Raw genomic sequence first — 15,950 nt, forward strand, 5'->3', positions numbered from 1 at the left:
GGCGATCGGTAGGAGAGATAGAACTCAACCACTCCCTATTGTGAGCATTAAAATCACCAACAAAGACAAACGAAGCCTTTCTATCATCTTCTTGTATCTTACACATAATGGTAAGAAGACAATCAAAGATAGAATCATCCATGTCTGGATTCCGGTAGATTGGTGACTTCCTCCACCTCTCGGCAGCCTGCTCCATGTCCTTAGGCTCAAACAGGTTCGTTCCCATAACGGAAGAATGTCTGAGCCTGTAGATTTCGGTGCTAGGGGCCTCCCAGTATTGTCTTGGAGTCCTTTGACTCCCTCCTGCGAGGGATGCACGACTCCAACAACGACGGAGGCAGGCTCTTCTCCATCCTTTTTCGAGAAGACTTTACCGCGCGAGGTGGGGTTTCCCTCAATGATGTGATGGGGGAACGTCTCACCTTACGTGACTCTCCTGAGGACGGGAAATCCTCGTCCGAAGGGGAGGGAGAAAAGTCTGAGGGGGGAGGGTGCCTGCCTCGAAGACTTACGAGGAGACGCTTCGTCCTCGGAGAAGTTACTGCGTCCGAAACTCATCTTTTCCTCTTCAGGGGAGTAGATGAAGCCAAGGATTTGTGGCCCAACTCAGAGAGAACAGCCTTGAAAGCCTGTGCTACCGCTCTGATTAGAGCCCCAAACCAGGGCTGCCGGCTGACGGCTGTGCTGTCAGACACTCCCTCTGGAGGGGAACACAGCACAACACTGAAAAGAAAACTTACTACATTTCTATACACAAATATATACATAAACATAAAGAATGTTTATTTATATATTACAAGTATAAGAAAAAGTAAGTAAAAAGACAAAAATTAATGGCAGTCCAAAATAGGCGAGGAGGGAGAGAGGCAACAACCGTACTCGCTCCGAGCCAAAAGTAAAGTGAGCTCAAGCACAGGTGTGTGTGTGAGGGGGGGGGGGGGCAGGCTTACACCCCCCCTCCAACTGGTGGTGGGGTAGTAAACCCTTGTTAACATTTTAATGGCTCGTCATTTCAGGTGCGCCTTAAGTAATAACCCCTATTAAATAGCGTGGTTTGTATGTCAGTTACGGAACAAACTTCTAGTATGCGGTGTAGTATTGAGCCTCATGATGTAGAAGATAAGACTATTGGAATTAACTTCATGCCTAATATTACGAATTGGGAAAACATTTGTGCAATATCCATATAGAAATAACTGAATGATGGTGCCAGAGACTAATATCCTAATAAAGAATAAGGAATTTATTAGACATAAGTTTCTATCCAAGAAATTGAGATGGGATTCGACAGCTGGAGACCAGATAGAAGAAGGATACGCAAGGCAAAATATTTATTTATAATGGATTGATCACCAAAAAACTTTTTCTCAATAAGCCAATTGTTTGTGAAATTGAAAAAGGAAAAAACTGGATGTTTCTCCAGAGTAAATTTGCTATCAAGAATCACACATAGAATCTTGAATGAATTGTGTATAGTTAAAGAGACATTGTCAATGTAAAGATCTCATTGTTGAGGAGCCACTGTCCTCTACCTACATACAATCCTACTTTAAGTTTTGTTAGGCTTTACCTTCATCGCCCATGATTTGCACCATGAACTGATTTCAGTTAGATCTCTTTAAGTGATTCAGCAACCATATTCAAATGGAATTGATGCAAAGTAGTATTAGCTGCATATGAATATGTAACACTCTTGTTTTCTAGGCCAGTCAACATATCGTGTATATAGAATGAAAAGTAACGAGCTTAGAACACAATCCTGAGGAACCTCATATATTACATTCTAATAATTAGTATGGTAACCTTAAAAAATACTCTGCCATCTATTTTTGAAAATCAATAATGATGCCAAGAAAAGACTCACCCACTACCAACGGTTTGGGTTTGAAAACAAGGGCCTCATGATTAACACCAAAAGACTCACCTACTCCAAGCTGTTTGGGTTTGAAAAACAGGGCCTCATGATTAACAAGGTTAAAGGAAGCATTAAAATAAAAGCCAATCATACAAACTTCCTGACTACAATGAAGGGATTTCTGCACAGCATTGGAAATTGTAAGAAGGTCATCACATTCTCCAAGGCTTATGTGAAAATCAAACTATGGAACAGATGATTGCCTTTCGCAAACCTATTTAAACATTTTGTCAAAAGACTTTCATAAATTTTAAACAATATGGGAGCTATTGAAATTAGGCAGTAATTAGCAGAGCTAGAGCTACCACAAATACATTTACCTAATGGAATAACATTAATAATTTTCCAACATGTGCAAAATAACTTTGAAGTGCTAACTTAAAAAGCAAGACAACTTAGGAGCTAAGAAATTGGTTGTCTTTATAAAAAGACAGAAGGAAAAATATATTGAGGTCTGCGCCACCATTACTATCAAGGTCCAGTCATCATCCATCATCATCATCATCACATTCTACGTCTATTGACGCAAAGGGACTCGGTTAGATTTCGCCAGTCGTCTCCATCTTGAGCTTTGAATTCAATACCTCTCCATTCATCATTTCCATGTCATGTACATTTAGGTCTTCACCACCATTAGTATTAAGGTCCAGTAAATGTGCTTTAATTTTAAAGGCCCGAAAAGGTTGACTAGTTAGCTTACCTTAGCTTCAACAAAAAAGGAATGGGGCAGGTTGATTTTTTTATTACTCAGTGTAAAGGATTGCCTATTCCTTTGGGTAGCGAGTGACAGAGCCATCAGGTTAAAGCAAAAAAGGAACTGTTAAGTCTACATCAAAGATGGCAACATTCAGTGACAAAAAACCCCTAAGCTTACAACCTAAACTTTGGCTATCTTGTAGCTATAAGATTTCCTTGATAAAGATCACTAGCAGTTGTTTTTAGCAATTTCTACCAATATTTTAATATATCTGCCTGGAAAAAAGCTCACACCTGCTTCACCATCTGTGTGAAATTACAGGTACATAGTAATTTATATTACTGTATTACTAGCAGTACCAGCTGAACTCGGTTGAGTCTCTTGTCAGGCTGGGAGGAACGTAGAGAGGAGAGGTCCCCTTTTTTGTTTCATTTGTTTCATGTCGGCTATCCCCCAAAATTGGGGGAAGTTCCTTGGTATATGTATGTATGTACTATCATTACAAGCCGAGCTGCAACTGGTTAAAAAAGCAGATGGATTGTTACAAGGCCATAGAGAAATCAGCCTTGTTTGAAAAAAAGAAAAAAAAAAGAGGATAAACTTCACAAACTATAAAAGATAAATCCATTTATCTATTTTTCCAAGGCACTTCCCCCAAATTTTGGGGGGTAGCCACATCAAACAAATGAACAAATGGGGACCTTTCCTCTCTCCGGTTCTCCCATCCTGATGAGGGATTCAGCCGAGTTTGGCTGGTACTGCTAGGGTGTCACAGCCCAGACAAAAGTAAGGTAACTAAGAACATTTCACCAAAAATCACTTCACCTATCCCTTTTATCTTTGTCTCACACAAAGCCAAGATATCCATCCTTCTATTCCTAAACATACTTCCAATCTCACATCTTTTACTCTCTTATCGTACTACATCCACGCACATTCAAACACGCCAAAACTAGAGTGTGGGGAGCAGTCACTCTCCCCCCAGCTCCACCTCTTTGATGTCTCACAGGATTATAATACAGGAGAGGGGGTTCCCAGCCGCTCGTCTCGTCCCTTTGATTCGCCTCTTACGACACGTAGGGATACGTTGGGCCTATTCTATTTGTTTTTATGCCTCCGTGGCCACAGGGGGAAAAATTGGGGGAAATGCCTTGGTATATGTAAGAAAGTAAAATACTGTAAATAACTGATAAACTATGAAATGAGGACTTACTTCTTCACAAAAGCTGTGTCAGTTGGGAGCAAGAATTCCCAGACAGACCTTGCTGGACAATATGCCGAAACGCCCGACAGAATTTCCTTAATGTCGTTACCTGGTAGTCTTATTGTCTCGGTCACTTCGGATGGCCGCAAGACCGTATTCTTTGTGAACATGTATAACTGTAAAGAAAAGTCAATATTTATTACAATATATCACAGATAAAAGAGATTTAAGCTATGAAACATCAAAACCTACGTAACGCTTGTCTTTACGTATCTTTTCTTCATTATCTTCTATCACCTAATCTGTCTTTCTGAATTTCCAACAAGGTTGGATCTCCAAGTGACACCTCTTTCCAAGATTTCCTATTCCTTCCGACCGGTTTCATTTGTAATGTCACTTCCAATTTACATTTCTTCCTTATTGCTTTGCATCACATGTTAAAACCATCTTTGCTTCTTGTCAACACATTATTAGGCAGTAGGCTAGCCAGGGCGCCAGCCACCCATTGAGATACTACCGCTAGAGTTATGGGGTCTTTTGATTGGTCAGACAGTAGTACATTGGATCCTTCTCTCTGGTTACGGTCCAGTTTCCCTTTGCCTACGCATACACTGAATAGTCTGGCCTATTCTGTACATATTCTCCTTTGTCCTCATACACCTGACAACACTGAGATTACCAAACAATTCTTCACCCAAGGGGTTACTGCACTGTAATTGTTCAGTGGCTACTTTCCTCTTGGTAAGGGTAGAAGAGACTCTTCAGCTATGGTAAGCGTCTCTTCTAGGGGACACTACAAAATTAAACCATTGTTCTCAAGTCCAGGGTAGTGCCATAGCCTCTGTACCATGATCTTCCACTGTCTTGGGTTAGAGTTCTCTTGCTTGTGGGTACACTCGGGCACACTGTTCTATCTAATTTCTCTTCTTGTTTTGTTAAATTTTTAGAGTTTACATAGGAAATATATATTTTAATGTTACTATTCTTAATATTCTATTTTTCATTGTTTCCTTTCCTCACTGGGCTATTTTCCCTGTTGGGGCTCCTGGGCTTATAGCACCCTGCTTTTCCAACTAGGGTTGTAGATTAGCAAGTAATGATAATAACAATAATATTCCAATCATGATCTAAGTTTGCATCTTATCAAAATCATTTTTTTTTATCAGTGCCAGTCTTCTGCTGCATAGATCAGTACAGGACTTGTGGACCCAGAACGGGATATTTTTACTTACAAATACAGTAAAACCCAAAGAGATCTGACGTAAAGTGAATTTTTGCATTGCAAAATTATTCATATGTTCCGTATGCACATTTTGAACATGAAAATCTGCTGTCCTTTTATATAAACCAGAAAACTAGGAGGAATCCAAAATCAAACCATTGTTATCTAGTCTTGGGTAGTGCTATAGCCTCTGTACCATGGTCTTCCACTCTCTTGGGGGTAGAATTGTTTTCCATGAGGTACACTATTTTATGTTATTTCTCTTTTTCTTGTTTATTTGATGTTCTTATAGTTTATAAATGAAAGATCTATTTTAATGTTGTTACTGTTCTTGGAATACTTTTTAATTATTCATTACTTCTCTTGAAGTTCATTTATTTCTTTATTTCCTTTCCTAACTGAACTAATTTTCCCTGTTGGAACCCTTGGGTTTATAGCATCTTGCTTTTCCAACTAGGGTTGTAGCTTAGCTAGTAATAATAATAATCGGAATACAGTATATGTGCTGGGAGGTGAGGAGCACCTAACCTCCCTACATTTCTCAGTTTTCTATAGAGGTTAAGAATATTTATCTATAAACCTAAATTGAGGTTACGAATATTTATCTATAAATTTATAATTACATAGATGTTAAGAATATCTATCTATAAATCTAAATTCAGGTTAAGAATATTTATCTATAAATCTAAATTGAGGTTAAGAATATTTATCTATAAATCAAAATTGAGGTTAAGAATATTTATCTATAAATTTATAATTACATAGAGGTTAAGAATATCTATCTATAAATCTAAATTGAGGTTAAGAATATTTATCTAAAAATTTATAATTAAATAGAGGTTAAGAATATTTATCTATAAATCTAAATTGAGGTTAAGAATATTTATCTAAAAATTTATAATTAAATAGAGGTTAAGAATATTTATCTATAAATCTAAATTGAGGTTAAGAATATTTATCTATAAATCTATAATTGAATAGAGGTTAAGAATATTTATCTATAAATCTATAATTAAAGAGGTTAAGAATATTTACCTATAAATTTATAATTAAATAGGGGTTAAAAATATTTATCTGTAAGTCTATAATTAAATACAGGTTAAATATTTGAACATACTTACCTACTGGTTATATAAGAATGGCTAGCGTTCCTGACGCCTTGGCAGAACTAATTCAAAACTCGCGGCTAACGCAGGTATGTCAGGTGTACACTAGTGCCCTGGTGGACTACAGGTAGAACTACCCCCACTTCATCAGATTTTTCTTGCCTCTAGGTCTCCAGAGGGGAGGAGGGTGGGATTATAACTTATATAACCAGCGGGTAAGTATGTTCAAAAATTTATTTTATTATGAAAATATCATTTTTAAACATAAAACTTACCCGCTGGTTATATAAGAATGGCTGATTGACACCCTTGGTGGCGGGTCTGAGACAGCAATTTGATTGAAAATTCACTTAATAGTTACATATAACTAAAATAAGCGGTTCGTACCTGATAAGGAAACAGACTGCAATGGTTCTCTGTCTTATTCTGTCTGTTATCCTTAAAAGATCCAGCGGTCCACCCAGGGGGCTGAAGATCTCTAGGAGCTGTCAAACGGTGCCATAACCTCTAACATGACAGGACCTCAACTAATACCCTTGTTCCGGGCGCTCTCCAGGAACAACATGACCACCTGACCAAATCAATAGTTTGCGGAAGACTGTCGACCAGTCTACACATACAACCTTAAAGACAACAAAGTTCCAAGAGAAAGAAAAAGGGTACTGGGTATTAGGGGAACGTAGTGGTAGATCCTTCACCTACTACCGCATTCGCAGCAACGAATGGACCCAAAGTATAGCAGTCCTCATAAAGAGTCTGCACATGTTTTAAATAATGAGATGCGAATACAGATTTACTTCTCCAAAAAGTCGCATCCATTACGCTTTGCAGAGAACGATTCTGTTTAAAAGCCACTGAAGTAGCCACTGCTCTTACTTCGTGAGCCTTCACCTTGAGCAGTCTAAGATCTGCCTCATTACACTGTGAATGAGCTTCTCTAATTAAAAGCCTCATAAAAAAGGAAAGCGCATTTTTCGACATAGGCTGCGAGGGCTTCTTGACAGCACACCAAAGCGCCTCCGAGTTGCCTCTCAAGCTCTTTGTTCTTTCTAAATATATCCTTAAAGCTCTAACGGGACAGAGCACTTTCTCTAACTCATCGCCCACTAAGTCATAAAGATTGGAAATCTCAAAAGATTTTGGCCATGGTCGAGAAGGAAGTTCATTCTTGGCCAGAAAACCCTGCTGCAAAGAACATATTGCTTTTCCGTTTCTAAATCCAATGTTCTTGCTGAAAGCATGGAGCTCACTTACTCTCTTAGCCGTTGCCAAGCTCACCAAGAACAGGGCCTTCAGAGTCATATCTTTAAAAGTAGCCGAGTGCAGAGGCTAGAACCTGCCACTCATAAGAAATCTAAGTACCACATCCAAGTTCCAAGCTGGTGATACTTGATGACATCTCTTAGATGTTTCAAAAGACCTATATAAGTAGATCTTGTAAATCTTTATTGTTGGAGAGATCCAGATTTCTATGTCTGAAAACTGTTGCCAGCATACTTCTGTATCCTTTAATCGTTGGGACCGAGAAGTTACGCTTATTCCTCAGATCTAAAAGGAAGTCGACAATCTGTGCTATAGAGGTATTGGAGGAAGAAACCGAGTTAGCTCTACACCATTCGCTGAAAACCTCCCACTTGGACTGACATACTCTAATGGTAGAGGTTCTCCTTGCTCTTGCAATAGCCTTGGCTGCCTCCTTCGAAAAGCCTCTACATCTTGTGAGGCTTTCGATAGTCTGAAGGCAGTCAGACGTAGAGCTCAGAGGTTTTGGTGATTTCTTGCCAAATGGGGCTGTCTGAGAAGATCTGCTCTTAACGGGAGGCTTCTCGGCATGTCCACTAACCACTCCAGGATCTCTGGGAACCAGACCCTTGATGGCCAAAAAGGAGTGATTAGAGTGGAAACGCGTAAACATCCATGTGTGTCCAATCCAGCAGAAACGCGTCTATGTGAGCTGCCTTGGGATCCGGTATCGGAGAGCAATACATTCCCGACATATTTGTTTTTGAGGTTGCAAAGAGATCTATGAGGTGGCGACCCAATAATCGCCACAGCTTCTTGCAAACCTCCAGATGCAGCATCCATTCCGTGGACAGAACTTGGCCTCTCCTGCTGAGCCAGTCCGCCCTCACATTCTTGGCTCCTTGAATGAATCGAGTCAATAAAAGAATCCTCCTTTCCTTTGCCCAAAGGAGTAGAGATTTCGCTAATTCGTACAGCAGCTTCGAGTGGGTCCCCCCCTCCTTCGCTATGTACGCTAGGGCCATCGTGCTGTCCGAATTGACCTGTACCACCTTGTCCAGGACAGCCCCTCGAATCTTTCTAGGGCTAAGTGTACTGCTAATAGCCCCTTCTGATTGATATGAAGAGCCTTCTGATCCTTTGTCCAACACCCTGAGATCTCTCTTCTTCCCAATGTTGCTCCCCACCCAGAATTTGAGGCGTCTGAAAACAACAAGAGGTCTGGGTTCCTCTGTTCCAACGAGAGGCCCTCGTTGAGTTTGTGAGCATTGTTCCACCACTAAAGATGTGATTTGATCGTATTCATAATGGGAATGCTCTCCTTGTCGAGACTGTCTCCCCTTTTCCAATGAGCATTGAGGTGGAATTGAAGAGGGCGCAGATGCAATCTTCCCAGAGATACAAACTTCTCTAGGGACGAGAGGGTTCCCAGAAGACTCATCCATTCCCTTACCGTAGTGACTCTTTTCTCTAATTTCTGAGTATAACGCACGTAAGCTACCCACTGACTTTCCGTTAACGAAGAACATTCTTCAAACCGATTCCCATAAGCACACGATTTTCCTCTACCACCAAATAAACCGTCCAATTGAATGTAAATAAGCGAGTGAATTTTCAACGTTCCGACCAGCACGACCGGCAGGAAAAATCTGATGAAGTGGGGGTAGTTCTACCTGTAGTCCACCAGGGCACTAGTGTACACCTGACATACCTACGTTAGCCGCGAGTTTTGAATTAGTTCTGCCGAGGTGTCAGGAACGCTAGCCATTCTTATATAACCAGCGGGTAAGTTTTATGTTTAAAATCTATAATTAAATAGAGGTTAAGAATATTTATCTATAAATCTATAATTAAATAGAGGTTAAGAATATTTATCTATAAATCTATAATTAAATAGAGGTTAAGAATATTTTTCTATAAATCTATGATTAAATAGAGGTTAAGAATATTTACCTATAACTCTATAATTAAATGGAGGTTAAGAATATTTATCTATAAATCTAAATTGTGGTTAAGAATACTCATCTATAAATCTATAATTAAATACAGGTTAAGAATATTTATCTATAAATCTATAATTAAATACAGGTTAAGAATATTTATCCATAAATCTATAATTAAATAGAGGTTAAGAAATCTATCAATAAATCTATAATCAAATAGAGGTTAAGAATATTTATCTATAAATCTATAATTAAATAGAGGTTAAGAATATTTATCTATAAATCTAAATTGAGGTTAAGAATATTTATCTATAAATCTAAAATGGAGGTTAAGAATATTTATCTATAAATCTAAATTGAGGTTAAGAATATTTATCTATAAATCTAAAATGGAGGTTAAGAATATTTATCTATAAATCTATAATCAAGTCTAATGAACCTTGAAAACCCAATAACAGAACCAAAGCACTTACGACAAAATCGCGTCCCCGTTGAATCAGTTCGTTTGAAACTCCCGTCTCCGAGCTGCTGTCTTTTGGATACAGGAGGTCACTCTTAACGACCCAGTTCCCTTGCACAAGCACTGCCACCTGCTGGAGGACTTTCAGGACTGACAGCGTGAATTCTGCGGTGCTACCTCGATCTAGCACTTCAATCAGCTCTGTGAAGGAGGCCACACCCGCTGCAAGATAAAGGACGATTACCCAATAATCTTCGTTCAGTTTTCCACAAATAAAAAGAGAACTTTAACATCATACATACAAACATCAAGTCACTTCTTCCAATTTTGGGGGGTAGCCGACATTAAACAAATGAAAAAAAAAGGGGGACCTTTCCTCTCTATGTTCCTCCCAGCCTGACAAGGGACTCAATCGAGTTTGGCTCATACTGCTAGGGTGCCACAGCCCACCCTCCCCCGTTATCCACCACACATGAAGCTTCATAACGGTGAATCCCCTACTGCTGCTACCTCCGCGGTCATCCAAGGCGACCGGAGGAAGCAGCAGAGCCTACTGGAACTTTAACATATAACTTTAAAACATGGTTCAAGAGATAATCATTTGAAATATTGGAAATTTTTTGATAACTAACCATAATATATAAAGAATTTATTTTATAAGAAAAGACCTTCAGACCTGGCATCAGGCACACCTTTACCTTAGTTTCTACCAAAAAACTTTTTATTCCACAGAAAACTATTGAAATTATGATTTGATACAACCAAGCTTCGACAGGATGAGCACAGAGAAACCTTTGCAATTGAATGTAGGAATTGATTTGCAGCTTTCAAGACTTAAGACAAAGAGCACACAATTTATGAAGAATGGTGTGATATTAAGAACATATATCAAGCAGGATTTAGAAAAGGTATAAATTGTACTGACCAAATTTTCCTTTTGACACATGTTGTATAGCAATGAGTAGAATTTAGAAATCAACTTTTGATGGCATTTGTGGACTACGAAAAAGCCTTTGACAGTGAGCACCAGCCAATTTTGTGGAGAGTCCTGCATTATTATGGTATTCCTCTTAAACATGTGAATTTGATTAAGTCTGTTCATGGCCATAGCAAAATTATATTTTCATAATAAAATAAATTTTTGAATATACCTACCCGCTGGTTATACAGTGGAAGCTCTACATCCGAACGTATCTGCATCCAAATTTTCCAACATCCGAAGTAAAATTCGAGCAAATTTTTTACTCTACACCCGAATTTTATTTCGACACACGAAGTAAGCAATTTTCGTCGTACCGGTTGTATCCAAATTTTTTGACACGCGAAATACAACTCGAACACGTTCCTACTCTACACCAGAATTTTTTTTTCGACACCCGAAGTAAACAATACTCATACGCGTAGTCGGTGCTCATAGCGCCGGATGTGTTTTTTATTTCCGCCGATAGAAGGAAGCACTTCGACCTCGGAGGGACCCTCAATTAGCACGGCTTGGGTCAGTCCTCTGTTCTCGTCGGCTTCTTGCGGTTGTGCCCTGTGCGTTCTGCTATTAACCATGTTTTAATCGTGATTTTTTACGTGCATCCTTTTACGGTAATTTACGTAAAGTATGGGTCCTAAAAGGCTTAGTTTTGCAAGTGGTAGTGGTAGTGGTGAGAAAAGGAAGAAGGAAATGCTTTCTTTAGACGTAAAGCAGGAAATTATTGAAAAACATGAGCGTGGCGTCCGCGTGAGTGAACTTGCTAAACAGTATGGCCGTAATATGTCGACGATCTCGACAATCCTTAAACAGAAGGAAGCTATTAAAGCAGTGAAACCTTCTAAGGGGATCACCATTATTTCAAAACGCCGTAGCCCTATCATAGAAGAGATGGAACGACTTCTGCTAGTCTGGATCAAGGACAGAGAGATTGTTGGCGACACCATCACCGAAACCGTCATCTGCGAGAAGGCGCACGCCATCTTTACGGACTTGAAGGAGGAGAGCTCTGAAGGTGATGCTGGGGAGAGTTCAACCGAACCTTCCTCAGACGATTTCAAGGCATCTCGTGGCTGGTTTGAGAAATTTAAGAAAAGGTCCGGGATTCATTCAGTTGTTTGCCATGGAGAGGCTGCTAGTGCGGACACAAAGGCTGCAGCTGACTTTGTCCAGAACTTTGAAAGGATCGTGCTGGAAGAAGGCTACGTAGAGCAGCAAGTGTTTAATTGTGATGAAACCGGGCTGTTTTGGAAGAAGATGCCCAGTGGAACCTACATCACCGCCGAAGAGAAGAAATTGCCTGGGCATAAGCCAATGAAGGATCGGTTGACTCTTGCCCTATGTGCCAACGCTAGCGGGGACTTTAAAGTCAAGCCCTTATTGGTTTACCATTCCGAGAACCCTAGGGCCTTTAAGGCACACAACGTCGATAAGGACCAGCTTCATGTTTTCTGGCGATCCATCTCGAATGCCTGGGTCACTAGGCAGTTCCTTGTGCAATGGGTTAACCAAGTTTTCGGCCCTTCCGTGAAGAAGTATCTTCATGAACAGAAATTGCCTTTAAAGTGCCTGCTATGCCTTGACTATGCACCCGCTCACCCCCCCCCCCCCCCCCCGGACTTGAAGATGATATCTTCGATGAATTTAAGTTCATAAAGGTGCTGTATCTTCCACCGAATACTGCCTCTATCCTCCAGCCCATGGACCAGCAAGTCATCTCTAATCTTAAGAAGCTGTACACCAAGCACTTATTTAAGCAGTGCTTTAATGTCACGCAAAGCACCAACTTAACTTTGCGTGAATTTTGGAGGGGCCACTTCAACATCGTGCACTGCTTGAAGATCATAGATCAGGCTTGGGTGGGATTAACTCAACGGACCCTCAATTCTGCCTGGAAGAAGCTGTGGCCTGATGCAGTTTCTCCCAGAGATTTCGAAGGTTTTGACCTCGAACCTGATCCCGTGGTGGGTGCAGCGGAAGACGTAGAGGAAATCGTCTCCCTTGGCAAGTCCATGGGGTCTGGAGGTCGACGCAGATGACATCACAGAACTCGTCGCCGAACATCACGACGAACTTACCACAGAGGAGCTCAAGGAACTCCATGCTATGTCTGAGCACATGAGTGATGACGAGGAAGGGATCGAGGAGGTAGAACATGTGTTAGGTTTGGCGCATATAAAAGAGGTGTTAGGAAAATATCAAGACGTGGTCGACTTCATCGACAAATACCACCCAAAAAAATTGCAGGTTTGTCGTGTAGTTGCGCAGTTCGATGATGTTTGCCTAACTCACTTTCGAAAAATTCTGAAAAGCCATACCAAGCAACTATCTACTGATAATTTCTTTTAAAAAACTACGAAGCAAACTCGTGATGAAGAGGATGTAAGTGATTCAAAGAAAATGGCAAAGAGTGAAGCTGAAGAAAGTGAAACAAAGAAAATGGCAAAGAGTGAAGCGAAAGAAATTCAATCAATTTTAAGTGTAGAGAGTGAAAGTGATTAAAATTAATCATCAAAAAGAAAAAAAGAAAATGTAAAAGAAAATGATATTTTAATTATAAAATAAATTTTTGAATATACTTACCCGGTGAATATATAATAGCTGAGCCTCCGGCGGCTCGACAGAAAAACACACAAAAACTCGCGAGCGATCGCTATGAAGGTTGCGGGTGTGCCCACTAGCGCCAACTATCGGCCAGATACCGCATATACATGTAAACAGACCCAATTTTTCTCATCCCGCTGGGTCTCTCTCGGGGAGGAAGGGGGGGCCTTTAATTTATATATTCACCGGGTAAGTATATTCAAAAATTTATTTTATAATTAAAATATCATTTTTAAATATTTAACTTAGCCGGTGAATATATAATAGCTGATTCACACCCATGGTGGTGGGTAGAGACCAGAGTTAATTAAGTTTACAGCGTATATGCTTAGAGTTTTTGACAGTTATATCATAACAAAACCCAAATATATAAAGGTACCTGGTAAGGAAGTTGACTTAGACGATTACTCTGCCTTATTAGTCTGTCTTCCTCACGAAGCCCAGCGATCCTCTTAGGATGCTGAAAGACTCCCAGGAGCTGAAGTATTAAGGGCTGCAACCCATACAACAGGACCTCATCAAACCCCTAATCTGGGCGCTCTCAAGAAATGACATTTGACCACCCACCAAATCAAAAAATGCTGCGAAAGGCTTCTTAGCCTTCCGTACAACCCAATTAAAAAAAACATTTCAAGAGCAGATTAAAAGGATATTGGAATTAAGGGAATGTAGTGGTAGAACCCTTACCCACTACTGCATCGCTGTAACGAATGGACCCAGTGTGTAGCAGTCCTCGTAAAGAGTCTAGACATCTTTTAAGTAAAATGACGCGAATACCGATTTGCTTCTCCAAACAGTCGCGTCCATAATACTTTGCAGAGATTTATTTTGCTTAAAGGCCACGGAAGTTGCTATAGCTCTTATTTCGTGCGTCTTAACCTTAAGCAAGCATCGGTCTTTTTCATTCAAGTGAGAATGAGCCTCTCGTATTAAAAGTCTGATAAAATATGACAAAGCAGTCTTTGACATAGGCAATGATGGTTTCTAAACTGAGCACCATAATGCCTCAGATCCACCTCGTAAGGACTTAGTACGAGCTAAGTAGAACTTAAGAGCTCTAACTGGACACAGCACTCTTTCAAGTTCGTTGCCTACGATCTCTGACAGGCAAGGTATATCAAAAGACTTAGGCCAAGGACGAGAAGGCAGTTCATTTTTGGCCAGGAAACCAAGTTGAAGTGATCATGTGGCTTTTTCTGTAGAAAAGCCGATGTTCTTACTGAAGGCATGAATTTCACTGACCCTTTTAGCCGAAGCCAAGCACACTAGGAAAAGCGTCTTGAGGGTGAGATCCTTCAGGGAGGCTGAATGTAATGGCTCAAACCTGTCTGACATGAGGAACCTTAGGACCACGTCTAAGTTCCATCCAGGAGTTGCCAAACGACGTTCCTTAGAGGTCTCGAAAGACTTAAGGAGATCTTGGAGATCTTAATTGTTGGAAAGATCTAAGCCTCTATGACGAAAGACCGAAGCCAACATGCTCCTGTAGCCCTAAATCGTGGGAGCTGAGAGGGAGCGAACATTTCTCAGATGTAAAAGAAAATCTCCGACTGGGCTACAGAGGTACTGGAAGAGGACATAGATGCTGGCTTGCACCAATCTCGAAAGACTTCCCACTTCGACTGGTATACTCTGAAGGTAGAAGCTCTCCTAGCTCTCGCAATCGCACTGGCTGCCTCCTTCGAAAAGCCTCGAGCTCTTGAGAGTCTCTCGATAGTCTGAAGGCAGTCAGACGAAGCGCGGGGAGGCTTTGATGAACATTCTTTACGTGGTGACGTAAGAGATCTACCCTTAGAGGAAGACTTCTTGGAATGTCTACCAGCCATTGAAGTACCTCGGTGAACCACTCTCTCGCGGGCCAGAGGGTAGCAACCAACGTCAACCCTGTCCCTTCGTGAGAGGCGAACTTCTGCAGTACCTTGTTGACTATCTTGAATGGTGGGAATGCATATAAGTCCAGATGAGACCAATCCAGTAGAAACGCGTCTATGTGGATTGCTTCTGTATCTAGGACTGGAGAGCAATAGATTGGTAACCTTTTGGTCAACGAGGAGGCAAAGAGGTCTATGGTGGGTTGACCCCAAGTAGCCCAAAGACTCTTGCCCACGTCCTTGTGGAGGGTCCATTCCGTGGGTATCACCTGACCCCTCCGACTGAGACAGTCTGCCAAGACGTTCAAGTCCCCCTGGATGAATCTCGTCAACAGGGAGATGCCTCGACCATATGAGAAGGTCCCTTGCGATCTCGAGCAGCGCGAAGGAGTGTGTGCCTCCTTGCTTGGAGATGTAAGCCAAAGCTGTGGTGTTGTCTGAGTTGACCTCTACCACTTAGTTTCGAAGAAAGCTTTCGAATTTCATCAAGGCCAAGTGGACTGCTAATAGCTCCTTGCCGTTGATGTGCATGCTCTTCTGACTTGAGGTCCACAGACCCGAGCATTCCCGACCGTCCACGGTCGCACCCCAACCCAAATCCGACGCGTCTGAGAACAACACGTGGTTTGGGTTCTTGACTGCTAGGGATAGTCCCTCTCTCAGACTGATATTGCTGTCCCACCATTTCAGGCATGCCTTTACTGGTT

At 40.9% G+C, this 15,950-nt stretch overlaps 1 protein-coding gene and 1 pseudogene across 1 annotated transcript in view; both read right to left on the reverse strand.

Moving 5' to 3' along the window:
* LOC137626435 (uncharacterized) overlaps positions 1-15,950 on the reverse strand; it is a 423,533-nt gene that overhangs the window by 251,739 nt on the left and 155,844 nt on the right. The window lies entirely within an intron of this gene.
* The window catches only part of LOC137626902 (DNA-directed RNA polymerase III subunit RPC5-like), a 112,589-nt pseudogene that overhangs the window by 13,153 nt on the left and 83,486 nt on the right, over positions 1-15,950 (reverse strand).

The sequence above is a fragment of the Palaemon carinicauda genome, chromosome 34, assembly GCF_036898095.1.
Source record: "Palaemon carinicauda isolate YSFRI2023 chromosome 34, ASM3689809v2, whole genome shotgun sequence".
Lineage (NCBI taxonomy): Eukaryota > Metazoa > Arthropoda > Malacostraca > Decapoda > Palaemonidae > Palaemon > Palaemon carinicauda.